Source organism: Oreochromis aureus, linkage group 12, assembly GCF_013358895.1.
Source record: "Oreochromis aureus strain Israel breed Guangdong linkage group 12, ZZ_aureus, whole genome shotgun sequence".
Taxonomy (NCBI): domain Eukaryota; kingdom Metazoa; phylum Chordata; class Actinopteri; order Cichliformes; family Cichlidae; genus Oreochromis; species Oreochromis aureus.
In genome coordinates, this window is record NC_052953.1 from 25569010 (window position 1) to 25586478 (window position 17469).

The 17469-nt window shown below is 40.9% G+C and overlaps 1 long non-coding RNA gene across 2 annotated transcripts in view; it reads left to right on the plus strand.

Annotated features, from left to right (window-relative positions):
• The window catches only part of LOC120442952, a 74054-nt gene that overhangs the window by 42867 nt on the left and 13718 nt on the right, over positions 1–17469 (plus strand). Inside the window, exon 4 of one of the 2 annotated variants that reach the window (XR_005615003.1) lies at positions 5189–5316. The exons of the other annotated variant lie outside the window; for it this stretch is intronic. This is a non-coding gene — a long non-coding RNA (uncharacterized LOC120442952). Of the gene's footprint in view, positions 1–5188; positions 5317–17469 lie in introns of those variants that run through there. 2 annotated transcript variants of the gene reach the window in all.

Here is a 17469-nt window from a genome sequence, read left to right on the forward strand (position 1 = left end):
TGTTTGTTACCTGCCTCTGTTTCTCATACCTAAGCTGTCATTATGCCTCAGTTACACAATATGTGGCGATGTGATCACTGTATCAAAGCCCCAGGTAATATTGTATGGCAATAAAGTAAGAGATTATTCAGGTCACTGTGTGAAACGCTGCTCAGCACTAGAAACAGATGATAGAGTAGGTGAAAATAGTATGTTATCTCTGTAAGAGCTTGGCAATAAGAAACTCACAACAAATAGACTGTCCAGATTAGGCTTTTTTATTAACCTCCTACTTGGACATTTTTGTGGCCGTTGCTGTTAAACATAATGTGTTATGCCTACATACCTACATCATCTGACTATAAATTCTAATATAATACAATATAATTCTAATATAATTAAAATACACTGCAACTTAAGAAAACACCAGGAAACAGAAAAATGCTAAAAAAGCGCAAAAAACAGAGCACAGAAAGAAAAGAAACTCACAAAATACAACAGAAGTGTTTTGGGGAGACAATTACGTGGAACAGCTGCAGAATAGACAAGCTAACAGTAGCTTATGAATCGTGATTAAAACACACATTACCTGCATCTTTTTTCTCTCCCTCACAACAGCAGTGAATCTGCTTGGTGTGATTTTGCAGCATTTTTCTGTTTCCTTGTGTTTCTATGTATTCTAATATTAAAACATTTTAACACTGTGGACATCGGGTCTCTTTAGATTGTGTAATAAAATGATAAAGTAATTCCACAATATTCATTTTTGTGTGACATTCTCTTTAAAAATCTGTTCTATGAGACATTAAAATAGAATAGAAAAAAAATGTGAGCACTAAAAAAAGAAACATCATCTCATTGTGGAGCTTTTTGATTTAGCCTAATTATGCTAACCAATCCCCAAGCTTCAAACGCTTTTGAGATACGCACTGTGTGTGCATCAAGGTTTCAGTGCACAGAGCCATTACAGGATGCTAAAAACGAGGCTTCCGTTTAAAAAAAACCAGCTGGTGTTCATACAGAAGGCCAGAGTTTATGACCCAAACTTTGTTTTCATTTCACTAAAAGATAATCGTTAGGATTAAAGAGCCCCATTCACAATGTTGATGTTTCATGTTAAAAGCGATTTAGAGGGTACACAGTGTGTTCAAGTAGATGTCATGGTGTACTAATGTAAGTTGAGGTGGGAAGGAGAGCATGATCATTCTGCTTTACCTCAAGCTAGATTGTTACATCTGTCACACACAGTACTACAGATGATACAACATCAAGAAGCTTTTTTTTGCCTAAAAATATTCACATACATACAGATCACTAAATAAGATCTGGTCTCCAGCATGCAGTCTTCTTTCCTCTTGGCTCTCTTTTCTTCTGTAAACACCACTTTGCTTCATTTTTTACTAGAAATGACCTCATTCAAAATCACTTCTCCTGTCCATCTCCTGTCTATTTGCTCTCATTCACCAAACCAGTCTCCCCCAGTGCCCTTTCTTTAAATTTACTGTAATCTCTTACTAAGGCTTCAAGCCTCTCCATCCCTCATTTCTCCTCCTCCTCACCACCTCGGGTGTCCCCAAGTCACCACCAGCCATCTGCTCGTTCGGTTCCACCACCACTTGCATCTCGACCCGAGAGGTTTCAGTCATGATCTTCATCTCAAAATCTATCCCTCCAAAACACTTAAATTTTACACATTTTTTTATCCATTCATTTTTGCAGTATATGTACTCTTTCCTTCCAAATGAACTCTCCTTATCGAATTACAATCAATATGCTTGAAAAATGTTTTGTCTTTGCCGTCTTCTCTGCTCTCCCTCCTGTGATACATTGCCTCCTCCATCTCTGGCAAATGGAGCACCGCTTTTCTGACATTGTCAATGCACTGCGTTTCAACAGGCCTCCTGTTCTTCTTGAAAATACTTAACATTATTGCTCATCACATCATCGTCATCATCACTGGCTACTTTTCAGCTCGGTGACGTCAGCGACCCTGCGTCTGAGTGATCACCTCTTCAACCGGCAGCCGCTTGAATTCAAAATACTGTGCTCACTTTCTCTGTTCTCTTAGCGGTCTGACCTGTATCTCACTCAGCTGTTTATTCTGTAGTCAGTCGAAAGTCACAACAGTGAGTCAAAGCACTTCATGTGGATGCCCCGGGCCTCTGTTTTCATGGACACTGAGGGCCATCACAGCTGCCTTATTGTCCTTACACTTCATCGCTCCAACCTTTGATGGCTTTATGACAGCCATTTTGGATGTACCTCTCCCCCTTTTTTTGTGGCTTGGTGTTATCTGACATCTTTGACTTGCACGGCACACGGATTCTATTTTTCATAATGATCCCTGTTCCCTGGAGACCATTTGCTTTCAACATATCCAGTACTTTGACAGGAGTGAAATACCTGTCAAAGCACAGGTGTGTTCCTCGGAAGAGACCACGCCATTCCGAGTGTGGATTCACGGTGATTCAGCTGCTGGTCTGTCCCTCTGAAACTTCAAAATCCAGCCACTGACCTGATCACCTGACAGCTTTGAACGCCCTTCCACAATTTGAATAAAATCTACTTTGCCTCACTTGCCCCTCTGCTTTTTGAAGTATGGAAATCAGAATTAATAAGTCCTGCCAAATAAAAAAAGATGCTTAAAAAGGATTAAGAGGACTCTATGTACCTGAAGTATTGTCATTACTAAACTGGAGTTAAGATTGAAGAAAAAAATCAGTAACTCGACTGTTTCCTAAACTTAAAATGTGAAAGCTGTAATTCCAGAGGTGTTGTAGGTCTTATCGCCACAACTGTGGAATTTTTAGAAACTCAGGACATTTCCAGGACATTGACTTCATAGCAGGACTCAAATAGATTTACCCCAAAGATCAAACTTGTCTGATCTCAGGCTCAAAAACATGTTCTTCCATTTTATTTTATTTCTTTATATATATATTTTTTTTTCACAAAGTGGCAAATGTGTAGAAAATTGCTGCTTTTTTCTGAAACCTTTCTTTTTGAAATTGTCCACTGAATTTAAGTTAGTGTCCAAGTATTCAACCACCTTCTGTGACTCACCGCACTCACGCATTCGGCATTTTTTCCCATCAGTCATTGGGGAGTAAATGTCACTGTGGTTAATTTTGAATACTGTCCTACAAGACTACTGAACACACGAAGAAACGTTAAAAAAATGTGTAAGCACAGTTCATAACATGGTTTTATCTGTATCCGTGAAATTTACCGGTGCTACTTTTCTAAGCTCCCCCCCAGCACGCACACACAAACACATGCACGCATGTCTTGGCTGTAACTTCTGCGGTCTAAAAACGGCTATCATCCATCTTTTTCTGGTCTTACAGACATGTTAACCACAGACTCCAAGCTCATCCATGTACTTACCTCCTCTGTTTCATCCTAATGTTTAACCACAGTGGTCTGCGGCTGCCTGTTTTATAGCATGTGATGTTGTTTTTACCTGTCTGATCTCATTTGATGTCACTAAAGACATGAACTGACATAGACAAAAAGAAGTAGAAGCTTTTTTTGTATTCTCACAAAAACGATGATGATATCACATTGTTACCACAGGCAACAAAATTGCTACAAATTTGTCTTAACAGTATGAATGTTTGCACACATTTCTCACATTTGGAAGCTTTTCAGTATTGCACCAAGGCATCCTTCTGCTCCTCTGTTTCAGTATGACCGTAAAGACCTTGAGTGTGCGCGTGTGCTTGTTAGAGTAAAAGTCTGGCTTGGTCTAAAATGAATTTGTACATGATGGCTCTGTCAGACATCCATACACCTCCCGCTACCACACCCAGCAGCTAACCCAAACCTCTCAGACGGGCAGACAGGTGGACGGCACGTGCGGGGGCAGCATGGTTCTGGAGGGGGTGGGTGGGCGATATTGATTCAGTGTCTACTGTACTTGCAGAGAGAACAGAGAGGGGGCCAACGGCACTTTTCTTACAAGGCTAACTCTGGACCAATCTCATCACACGTTCTCTCAGGGGACAATTTTTTTAACCTTCTCCCCGTTTTCTTTTCCTCTCACTCTCTGCATTGCATTCATTCTCTCTTTCATTTTTATTCTGTTAAGGCAAAAAAAAAAAGGCAAAAAAAAAAAAAACAAGGTCGACAAAGGTTGTCCTCCCAGCAGTCAACAGAGAGAGGAGGGGTACAGATAGCTCTCCAGAAGACAGGCCTGAGAGCCGAGATATCCCACAATGCAGCTGATAAGAAAGTGGGCCATATAACCTTTGCTGGGCACGTGACAGGAATGCAGACGGCGGACAGCGTTGGGAAGAGGATGGGGATGTGGAGGAAAGATGCTGCTTCTGCGGCTCTCGCTCTTGAAAGATGAAGTCAAAGAAGGGGAAGAGGAAGGGGGGGGATGAAGAGGAATAGCCGTGATAAGCAAAAGAAGATGTTAGCTGCCAGAGAGACAAGGAGGATGAAAGAGAGGAAAAGTGAATGAAGAGAAGAATAGAGGGGACGAAGAGGAAGCGCTGCGTGTCATATCTTACTTAAAAGCTAAATAAAATCATCCTGACTTTATTCCCAAAACCAAAATCTCACCTGGTCGGTTTCTGAAGGGGGTTAAAATGTCATAATTGCAGTCACCTGAGTAGTCATCAAGCAGGAGGCGAGACTTTTTGCCAGAGGTCTGACACAAGTGAGAGATGTTGGGTTTTAACATGTGGATAGTGTTATGATCTCCTAAGCATAATCAAAAAGCAGTAGAAAAAGAAAGCAATACTACAAAAAAAGAGTATGTCAGCTTTGTCACCTTCCTCTGCTGACTCACTTGTTGCTGCACACTTTCAGAAACCTACAGTAATAATAATGAGACAAAAGCCATGTTCAGTTTGGTTGCCCAAAACCTATATCTGCAGCAGTCGAAGTGGACAGAAACCTGGAACACATAAAGACCTGGGAACATAAATCTTGAAGTATTGCGTTACAGCATTCTATTTATTTTTTGATAAAGTGTGGTATTTGAATCCCCTGTTCATAATTAGCCTGTCTGAATGAAATCAATTCGCACTGTTGCTTTTTTGCTCAGGCATCGCAGGGGACCATATCCATGGCAATGCTACATTCAGCAGCTCTCTTCCCAGCCATGTGCTAACACATATCAGCGTGATTTGCTCCAACGTGGGAATAATTGACCCTGAACAATTATTACACTGAGTGCTCTCATTTTTCTTCTCCTCAGCTTCCCGCGGCCGTGCCTGGCGGAAGGCTCCCCTCGGTCTCTAAACCGAGGACTCGCTGCGGCGAGGCAGAATCCCCGCGAAGGCGCTTCACAAATGAAGTTCTCCTCTCCATCTCAGGAGACTCCGTCGCCATTTGTTTTCATTATTTTGACAACCCCTTTTTAAGGAGCGCTCCTCTTCAGCCTCCTCTTTGCCTCTCTTTCCAACGCTCCCTCTGTGCCCCCCCCCCCATTTATTTGGAGCTCATCCCGAGTGAGGTGCAACGATGTGTTTCAGTCACAGCTCTCTGCCTCAGAAGACATGGGGGGAGTGTGGGGGGGCAGCAGAGAGGCACTTCCTCATCTAGATAAATAGACACCTCCCAGCTCTATCTCTTTCTTTCACTTTCTCAGTTTTTTGTTGTGAATCTTGAAAGGTTCTGAATTTTCATAGACTCGACTCAGTCTAGACTGGCTGGGTCAGATCGGCTTTTTCTGCAGCTTTAGCAGCAAGACGATATCGAACCACAAAAGCGAAGGGCTGAAGAATAAACTACCAGTTCCCTCTGGTTCCACTTTCATTATTTACTTTTCAGAAAATGTCTCCATCCTGCTGGAGGTCATACCATTATACCGATAAATTGAGGGTATGCTAATCACCATTTTTTTCCCCCCATGAATATTCATCACAAATCGTATTATTCAGTATCACCATTACCTTAATTGTACTGTAATCAATGCTTAAACTGACATTCTCTTTGTGCCTGTTCGCACACTGAGAAAAATCAGCTGAAAGGGTGGAAAATATAAGAGCCCAAACGCGCGACTGAAACAAAGCACATTCCCAGACATGTTCTTGTTCAAGCCAGCGTTTTCTTCTCAGTCCCTAAAGTGAGGTACCAAAGATTCTTAAACAGACTGATTTGTATATTCCTGAAACAAAGACCTCCAACATCAACACTTCATCAAGGGTAAACAAATCGCCCTTTCTCTCTTCTGATTTCACCTCCGCTGCCTCGTGCGTCCTGTTTCAAAGCTGGTCTTGATTTGTATTTGGTTTCACTTCTGCCTCACGACCGCAATAACAGGGCGATACATGAACTCAAAAGGAAAAGTTAAAATCTTGCGGCAGAACAGGCTGATCACACATCTGGCTGATTGCTATACAACCCAGCGTGCATATGGGTGGAGCTGTACACACAGTACTATGCAGCGAGTGTTCAGACAAAGGGAAAGCAGTTGCTGTAATAATACTTTTAGTTGTATTTCGTTTTAACATCTTTCCTGACCTTTTTATGAATTACCGTGACGCTATCTAATTTGCTAAAAGGGCCTCCTTTCTTATGAAATGTCAAAATCATCTCAGTTTTACAGATTTAGAAACTTAGCAGTTCTGCTGTCGGACAAAGATGGAAACATGCCATCCCGTACATTTCCAGGCTAGTTCCACAAAACAGGAAAGCTGTCTTCACTCTGAAAAATCAACATTAATTAGCGAACGATCTCTCAGCTGGGTCAGGCTGTGTTACTTTGCAGATTGGACCTCGGTTCATTCACAGCTCTGCCACACTGTCAGTGTATTCTGGAACCATTTCAGGTGTGGAGCCACAGTTTTGATACAGATCAGAACTGTCTGGGCAACGTTTTTGTGTTTCACTCATTTGGAATATAACAGTTTGCGGCTTATTAAAAAGCTTTGAGACTGTTCATGAATATGACAATTTTTTGTGTCACTATTAATTAAACAAATATTACAGCTGTCTGCAATAGATTGGCGACTTGTCCAGGGTGCATCCTGCTTCAGTGACAGCTGAGATAGATGACCTTGAATTGGAAAAGTCGGAGAAAATGGATGGATGGATATTTCAGCTATTGTTGCATACAGTATCATACAATATTGTGATTATAATATTGTGATTTTGTCTCCAAAAACAGAATGAGAGAGCAAGCAGGGCAAGAATGACGTTATGTGTCTGGGTTTTTGTGAGTCCTTATTTTATATTCTCTTTGTGTCTTTTGTCCTGGCTTCCTCCTCTCACCTCCAACCCAAGCAGCAGAAAGCTGCCCCTCCCTAAACCTGGTTCTGTTGGAGGTGTCTTCCTGTTAAAAGGGAGTTTTTCCTTCCCACTGTTGCCAAATGATTGCTCATAGGGGGTTGTTTGATTAGTAATTTCCTTCCTGAAAATGGCCAAACAGGTTTTTACCCTGATGTAAATTTATGCACAACAGGGCAATTTGAGTGTTTATTTTGACAGAGACCCCTTTGCCCTCCCATGGTCAGTAGCAGCAGCCCTGGCCCTCTTTGCACAGGTTTATCCCAACACATCTTGGCCTCCAGGTGGGCCAAGCTGCTGTCTGCTCGGCAATGCGTGCAATTTTGTCAAGGACATGCCATCGAGCAGCCTCATTCCCAGGATGTCAGATGCTGCTGTTTTGTCACAACTGGGTTTATGGCAATGTGTGGGGATTCAATCCATTCCTTTCACACATGGGTACTTGTAAAGAATCCCCTCGCACCACATTCATTGGGTAAGCATAATTTTTCAATGTGCAAGGTTAATGTGGTGAAGAAGTGTGTTTTACAATCCAAATTGAAATCTTTTTCTGAACCTAGTCAGCGAATGAAGAAAAAATAGTTCATATTTTTTGGCATCTAAGAGTTGGCAACCAGTGATCACATTATTTTTCCTACAACATTAGGAGACAATCAAAAACTACAACTACAAACTGAAAAGAACTAAAAATGGGATTTAGTAAATGAGCAGGGAAACCACCTCATCTTTCCTGAAGTTTTCTGAAATGAAAGGCTCTTAGAGGCCAACTTGCTTCCTCTCATTAAATCCCGTAAAGTAAGTAAATCCTCTTCTGTAAACTTCCCTGTCTGTCTTCCACATTTTGCCTGTCTGCAACCTGTATGTGTCAAATCTGCAGGTCATCACAATGTCAATAAATTTATTTAGACAAGTTTATACATGTCTGTGTTTGGAGTTTAGAAAATCATTTGTTCCTACATCCTATATCTAGAAAGCTGTGCCCAAAGAAAGTAAGAATAATGATAAATATAAAATAAATTTATTGATACATAAACAAATTAATTATATGCATTGTTGACATAAGTCAGTCTGAAGCCTGTACATAAAAAATAGCAGAGTCCAAAAAAATTGACTCATGAGATGAATCTCTTGACCTAGATGTTATTTTTTATTTTTATATTTAGGATTTCTACACAGCTAAAGTTGTAACAAAGCTAGTTCTTAATCACAAAATTTGTCCAAGAATCCACAGCACGTTTATAATATCCAACATTGTGTCTATATAGATGTGGTTCCCTAGAGGATATAAATTTCGTGAAATGGTTCAGTAAATAATAGGATTACGTACTAAAAATGTATATAATCACAACGGGGCAGCAGGGTTACAGTAAGGAATGAGCAGCTATTTGACAAAAATGGGAAGGAGAAAGAAAGAGCGAGGCCGAAGGTGACAAAAGGGACAGTTTACCACCAGCGTTCTTTTGCTTGGCAGCGAAGCAGAAAAGTGAATTACCCTTCTACTCCAGCACTTCTTAATCTAATATATCCGATGAGCGGCTTCAGCCCCGGATTGGGCTGGGGTGTGCACATTCGTGCTGTGTCACAAAACATTAGACACTATCGCTGCTATTCATTTCTTTATGGTAATTCTGAGGCACACCTCTTACTATAGGCACTGAGGGACATCACTCTCCAGCTTTTCGATTTTGGATACTTTATTGAGAGAATTATCATCCATTGATGTATATTTAGCCGCCCTTTGTCGAACCTCGGAGGAATTTGCAGTGACTGATTGAATAAAAGGGCATACGTTTCTGTTACTCATATATTTTGCCTTCATTTTTGTTTCCCCAGGAAGGAACTTATACTCAGGGGTAATAAAGCAATATAACTGTGAACTAAACTAAATGGATTTCAATGTTAGTTACTGCTGTCCTAGCCCAGAGTCCATAAAGCAGCACAATTTGTATCTTTCCTTATGTAAGGTTATACTGGCCAGTTTTCCATCCAGACTTAGAAAGTCAAAACAGTGGCAAACTGCCAAATATTTACATGGCCTAATGGCTGTGTGAAAGTGAAAAGGTTACTTGGTCTTTACCCTTTAGAGATATGATAGAGCAAGCTTTATGATTTTCACTTATCAGCAGGTAGTTCAACCATGAGATGCTTATCCACGGGTTTAAGGATGCCACTGAGATCGTTGTGGGTGGTGACTTTCTTGTTGCCAACTGTTAAGAGTTGCTGTATGTGCAATGGGTGATGGGACACCCCATAACCTGACCCCCGCCACCCCCCACCCGTTTCCTCATAGCGAGGCAATTGGCAGGCAAACAGCTGCTTGGTCGAAGCGGGCTGCATATCAATGGCTCTAATTAATTGGATTAATGGAGAGGGTTCTGGGATTTGGGGAGAGGCTGGAGGAAGCATTTCAGTGGAAACAGAATTGCCGTCCCCGAGGGCAGGGGGGTCGTGAGGGAGCTAGGAGGGGGCACACGACTGAATATGGATGAGGAAAAATTGAGTTAAAACAGAGGAGACTGCGGCATTCATTAGACCGCCCACCCTCTGAAGTAGCTGCTTAATATGCACGCTATTACTATGCAAATCAGTGATAATGAAACGCAGAGGATTTTTTTAATCAGAGGAAGAACAAGCAGATGTTGGGAGGGCTTGGAAAGAAGTGCCATGAGTCTTGCTGCATGATCTTGTGTGCGCGCATGTGTGTGTGTGTGTGTGTGTGTTATTTTCTGTATGAATATGTGAGCGTATGTACATACCAGAGCTGGAAGGTGTTGAGTAGTTCACTGAAAAGGAATAAAATAATGTAATCAGTTCTTTAAAGCACTTATACTTTGTGCAAACTATGTGTGAACAAGTTATCTGGCAGCTTCAATAAAACTGATTAGTCTTCTCTGCGGGAGTTACATTAAGAAATCAGAATTAAGAACAGGTTATTTATAGGAGAGATTTGCGTGGGTACCTTGGGGAGAGATAAAGCTTGATGGACTCATACCGAAACAATCTCTGCACTGCCTACAGTGATATGGTAAATCCCTGCAGTAGTCCTCCCCAACTGAAGAGTCAACATTGGGATACACCAGCTGTGCTGGATGGTCTGGTCCTGCTGGCAACAGAGTTGAGTGGTGTGTGTGCATGCTTACTGAGCTGCACAATGAAGTGAGAATGATGTTGTGTGTTAGTGGCATCACATACGTCACTAAGTGTATGTATGGTCTGGTAAAGACTGCTGTACGGAAAGCTTCTCCCTTTAAGTGGCTCCCTGTGGCTCTTTGCTCTCACAACCTAATCAAGGCATTTCTCTGTGGGCCTGTTACATTAAGTGTTCACTCAGCACAAGTGGAGGAATCAGGCAGACTAGATGAAGTCATCGATCATCAGGCAGCTGCCTTTTAAGCACTGGGTGCCTCGCAGCGCTGTTGGAGCATGGTGGTGGACAGGCTCCATGGACAAGCCTGGTTGCTATCCATTGGTATGTTTTCCATTTCCTTTGTGATTTAAATAGATACATGCTAACAATATGGTGAATGGAGGCATGTTCATTCAATCTATTAGACATCAATGATAAGGGCTATTTAGCATTTATATTACATTGATCAACTTTTGTTGATCAAGTTTTTGTAGCACCATAGTTTGGTTTGTATATATATGTGTGAAATAAATAGAAAAGAAACCGAAAGAGGAAAGATGGAAGTAAACAAATTAGTGTCTCAGCTCTTTGCCTCAATATATTGTTGCCATTAGGTGGAGAATGTCAAGTGGGTCCTCCCTACTAGGCTGTATAGAATATTACAAGAGTGAATCTCCATCCTGTTTGACTCCCCATGGCACAGTAATAACAACAATCTAATGATGCACAATACATCAGGTGAACTGAAGTCCCACTATCCCGGAGCCAGGCTGGAATTTGATCTTCAGCTTGATAATGAGAATGGTGATGATGATGAGGTAGCTGAGTGATGATGATGGTTGTCTCCCTTGTTAGTGTGTCTCCGTCCTAATTACAGAGGGTTATTACAAGGCTGGATTTAAGAGTTACTGTAGGTAGATCAGGCAGATGGACCTGACTGATTAACGCCTCCTAAATAAAAATTAGTTTCTGCCATAGAGATTGCAGCTATTATGGGGAATTATTTTGCAGCCCAAAAGTTCTGTATGAAATGCATTGAATTAAATGTCTTGTTCAACTTTCAACAATTTTAACAATGTAAGGAAATGGTCATCATAGATTGTTTGGTCTAGGAGAAAAGTAGTAACAAGAAAGGACATCTAGAACAGCACCAGTCAGTTTTTATGCTAATAACTCAGAAATAGTTCATATTCGAGTGTACTGTATTAGTTGGAAAGGGGTATTGAAGAATTCTAGACCAAAATGAAGCAGGACACATCACCAGGCAACTGCTTGGTGAGCAGTTGCTGCAGTTTGCTTGCAGTTTCTACCATGAAATTGGTTGGAAAGAGGCATATATTGCTGTATCAAAAATTTTCCTTCCACTTATTTTGGTAGCTTGGAACGCTACCAACTTGTCTGCAAACACTTATAAAGAATTTCCCAAGGCATAGAGAAACCGTGAAAAGGACAATGCAAACCAGTCATCTGCATCTTCGCCTGCAGCACCCTCTTTGTGACAGATTTCACCTAGCAACTACAAGCAACTGCTTGCCAACCGGTTGAAGAATTGACATTTTTCCCTAGTGACCAGAGGCTGCCAACTGGCCTGTATCTCTGAGGCCTTACTCATGTAGGCAAAAAATCCCCAGTATTCAGAGCCCTTGACATACTTTTAAGTAAAGAGAAGTGCCCACAAGATAACTGGCAAGACAGTCTAAGAAATACTGTGCTTTCTACTAATACCATAATGTTAGTTTTTATCTACATAATGAGCGAATGTGCTTAAAATTGTGAAATGTATCCATTTTAGCTGATATAAGTGTTGATATTCTGTGATTTCAGTCCATACATGATCAGTGAATTTTCTGGGTTTATGACTGACATGACAGGGTGCGTAGGCTAAAAGTCTGCATTGGGAATCAGTGGTGCACTGCACTTATTACACTCAGAAAAGGAGCCACTGAGCCACAACACTGATAAGTAGAGCTTTTGGCTGCCCCTCGCAACACTGAGACCACTTCAACCAGCCGAGCCCTACATCAGACTCAAACAGTGAAGGTCAAAGAGGATAAACCCAGCCATGGTCCGTCGCTCCATCGGGATAGCTCAGCATGTGTGTGCCTGTGTGTCGGGCATGAGAAGGGGCACATAAAATTGTCACATAGCTCAACACACAGACATAATATTGAGCTGCTCTTGCTCACAGTTTCCACTGTCACTGCCTCCAGTGCTCACAAGCTGATTGCCTTGAAAAATAATGCCCCTCTCAAAGGTCTTCAGCGCCGTTTAGTTGAGCTAAATCCCACTTTTCTGCCTTTTTTTCTGTTATCAGCTATGAACTCAGATGGAGCTGCAATGCCAAAATTAAGATTTCTTTTAAAATGTATAAATCACTGCTTTAGTCTGTACATTTACATTGACTCTCTAAGGGAACAAACTGGAAGGAGCAATTAACATCGATGCTGTGAATGAGCCACATTGCCTGATTTATATAACCATAGCTGCTGATACAGCACTTGACGTTTGCTAGCATGGTGGCTAAATGGATATGAAGTCACTTAATTATGTCAGAAGTTTATGTGATATTGTAGCACAATCTGTGTGAAGTTTCGGCGTTCTTTGATTTTTGTTTATTTATTTTATTTTATATTTTTTTTTTAGAAAGGGGTGGATGATGGGCATGGACATAAAATCTATTTGGATGTGTGTTGGTGTGTGCATGCCGTGGTTTTTCTTTGTTTGCATCTGGCCTTGGCATGAAGGGGCCGGGAGGTTTGGTCAGTGAGGCGCTAGCTGATGTCAGCTGGCCAGTGGGCACATGGTTCAGTCGCATCAGATTGCCATCACTGGACGGTTTTGGCTCTGCGCTGATGTGCTCACGCTCAGTCTACTGTCTCTCTCCATCCCCCTTCTTTCCATAATAAATCCAGCCTCTTTGTCTGCTTCACTATGCCTAGATGTGAATTTCTGTAGTGGCAACACTTTGGAACTAATTCATCACTCATTTTAAAATTACCTAACCAATTATTGCCAATGTAATACCCAACTAATTCCAAACAGTTACACACAAAGCCTTGGATTGAGAGGATCAGTCTGTACAATATGCAGGTGGTTCACAGTTCTAATTTCACACAAGCCAAAATCTATTTACTTCCAGATGAGCTTGTTTTTTTCTGCTTGGACCTCCTTGATATCTATTCTGCTTCAATTAGCAACAGATGCCTCCTTGCAGAGCGCTAACCCTAATCGTACGTGATGAGCAATGCAAATCGCCCTGGTGCTGCATGACCCTCCTACAGCTGTAATGGGGAATTTTTCCCAAAGCCCCTTTCTGACACCATCCAAACGTACACACATACATCCCGTGCTCCCCGATATTCGAAATAAAGGGGTGGCTGGGGGCACCGCAAATGGGGCTAGTTTTGTGACCGCAAATTAGCTGCTATAATTGCATATCCCTCCCCGTTCCCATAATTTTTCAGGCCTGCTTGGTGCGCTGAGGAGAGTTTGTTTGTTTTGGTGTCAAGGCCATTTAGAATCAAAATGAGGACCTCCAGTGCACATGTGGACCCCAAGCCAAATGGCAGTGCCATAGCCTTAAATAGTCCTGCCTCAGCCACAGCACAGTCTGGTCCAGAGGGAGACAGCGAAAGAGAGCCGAAGTGCAAACTGAATGAAAGCACTTGGCAATAAGCATTTCCCTGATTTTCATGGTTTCTCCTGCTTGCTAGCAGAAATAACCAGGGGTGCAGCAAGAAATTTCTGAGCCCTGTGAGGCAATAAATACCTGAGAATCCCCAACAAATATGAACCATCATTCTTTTGAAGCGTCACTCAGCATCACCCTTCCCAAAGTAACCTTTTAGAGTGCTGTTAGCCATGTCAAGGTTTTGTGGAAGTACAGCATTTGAGTTCATCAAGGTGATTTTAGTTCTAGTTGTCTGCACCACGCCTGCCAGTGAAATTAGCTGCTTTTACTGTGCGGGTGGTGTGTCATACAGATATTTTTTTAAACCATTTATTTTTATAACAAACCACTTCATATTATTACTGGTGGTCCTTGTTTCAAACACTAATATCACTGCCATCTGACTCTGATATAGAAACAAATTCCATCATTGCCATCTTAAGATTTCAAGAAGTGTGGAGCTTATTGTTTTACAATAAAATGTGTAACTCTTCAAAACCCTCAAGCTTATTGCGGAGGCTTAAGCAGAGCTTACATGTGTGTGAGGCTGCGTTTTAAAAAAAAAGCTTTGCGTGCTTCCAGACCACCAGGCAAAGGAGTAACCCAGTGTTAGGCTTACTGAAAAGCCAATTTTTTCTTATTTACCAAAGACAATGACTTGCAGATGATGTTGCTCCCCTCAAAAATGTGCAAGCTAGCAAGCAACCAAACAAGCATAAATCACATTAATTAGCTTTACAGCTGTAGTGCGGTCCTGTTGATGCCTCAGTGGCTTCAGCAAGATAAGAAATCCTTATGCCATAGTGTAAATACAAACAGCAAATCAAGATTGAACAACAAAGACCAATTAGTGCTTTAGGTTGATAATTTAGGCACACGTTTAGATTAATTTTACTCTTGAGTATCTGGAAATAAACATCTGATTCAGTCCTATCTTAATCTAAGTCCCTAAATTACCTGAGTAAATCTTCTTTATCCTGGGCTTTAACTGTGATTTCATTTTGCTCATTTTGCCATAATTGTAAACTAAGACTTGACTGATAAATATTTAAAGGGGGTAACTTTAAGCAGGATTTAAACTTGTAAACATGTACAAAACAAATATTTCATATCAATGCCAGCTTTGTCCCATATCAATTTGACCGAGCCTTATTCTCTTTCATTTAGATTATACTGCCTGCAGAGTGACTTGCAGGCATTTACATAATGCAAACAGCGCATTCGTAAATTCATCAGACGCTTTCAACAAACCTTTTTATTTCTGTTCATCACTCTGCACACAGTGACTTAACAAAAATGTGTTTGTTGAGTGTTTTGTAAATTTATTAAAAATAAAAGACTGAACGACCCTATTTCAAAGTTGGTATTCTTCACTTTGTACATTGTTGAATCACCTTAGACAGAAATTCCAGCCTCAAGTCTTCCCCCCCCCCAAAAAAAAAATCCTTTTGTGATTCCATCAGTAGACTCTTCGAACTCACCCGGGCTGAACTGGGAGTGTCAGTGCACAGCAATCTTTATTGTAGGTCTCCACAGAGATGCCTCTATTGAGTAGGATCCACATTCTTGCTGGGCCACTCCAGGACCTTCACAGAGCTTTCCTGAAGCCACTCCTGTGTTTTCTTGGCAGCACACTGAAACAGAAACCTTTGCCACAGCCTGACACCCGGGGCATGTTTGAAAAGGTTTTCACTGAAGCCCCCCTCTATATTTTTTGGTAGTCCCTGTCACAGGAAAAGAATCCCTACAGCATTATGCTGGGAACGATGCTACTGTGTTTGAATGTAAAGGTGATATTATTGTGGTGATGCTCAGTCCCTGGTTTCCACAAAAAGCATCTCCAGTGCTACTGATAAAACTACACCAGGGCATAGCAGTAAGGGTAAAAAAACATAGGATCTGAATACTAATGAAAGTGAGATATTATGGGTTCAGGAAAACAATTATTACATAAATTTAAAGATGACTCCGAAAGATAAAATGTGAAAGCAGTATAAGCTGTATAAGATGCCCTGAGACCTCAACCACCTACAAAAAACCCCCCAAGCAATCAAAAAAAAATTAGATACAATACAAACAGACAAGAAATACACCTTTTTTAAACACCAATTTGCTAAACTGGGAAAACACAATTAAATCATCCTGCAGCAGATGTAATAATATCAGAATCATGTGATTTGCATGTTTAGCAACTCCTCTGATGGATTCTCAGCTTTTTGAAAAGTCACTATGGCAACCATGTCCTGTGGACATTTCCATTGTGGCATTTATTGAACTTGAAGCATTGCTGTTTATCAGATTTCATACAAATTTACGTTTATACTATAGACAGAAAGATAGATAAATAGATATATACAAAATAGATAGACAGACACAAAAATCCCATCAAAGCATTGCAGCATGATTTCAGAGTAAAAACAAAAGCAGAGTTAAAAACCAAAGCAGTGAGCGTTTGCCACTAAAGCTGTTGACAAAACCAGAAAAGCATTAATTCTGAAAAATTATGGACCTAATTTATCACTTTAAATAAGTGAGTACCACCCACATGACAGCTTGTTTCCCTTAAGTAAATGGGGGTTTTTTTGGTTGTTTTTTTAATGATATCTGGCCCTCCCTGGCAGGTTGTGTGACTGAGCCTTGGTTTAAAAAAAGAGGAGGATTTACAAAAAAGAAGAACTGGAAGTTCTTCACTGAAGTGTTCTTCCTAACATTGCAGTCTTGCACTCCTTTGCACGTATCGTATGACTCATTTACATAAATGGACCATTTCAGCTGAAGGCTTACTTGCTAATGCTTGTCTCTGGGACTAAATAAAGACTGGGCGCACACTGTTCATGACTGCATCCTTTGTCCACCACAATTAAAGACCACATTGACCGCTGCTGGTCAGGTCCCTAAGAGCTATGGTCACAGAAAATTCTCAGTGGTCAAAATTTTCTCTCTTTTTCCAATTCGCTGTGCATCAAAAGAGGTTTGACTGTTTAGATTATGAAAATAACAGAAGAGGCTTGTGTAGTATAATAGTTTATTATAAGTGCTTTTGATTGTTTATGACGCTTTTTTTCCATTTAAATAGCTGAATTTTTAAAAGGACCTCAACCTGAACTATAGTTGTGGAAAGATGAATCTTTTATTCCTAATTTTAAACATTAAACCTGTTTTTTATTTGATGGCTAACTGACATCTAGTAAAGATAGAAAAAACCAGGGTTGTAACATTGTGTTGATATGGCATGTGCTCTCACCATGTGCTGATATTACAATTATCTGGTTGTATCCCTGATCAGCTCCATGTGTTTTCAGGAATGCTGTTTATCTCCAAAATAGAGAAGCTTTGTTGCTTTCATGAAGAACATCCAAACTTAAGCAAACTTTGTAATCTTTCTGAAATGAAATACTCGGGTGCATGTGTCTCTTTTGAACTCATGCTTTAGTAATCACTCATTTTCACG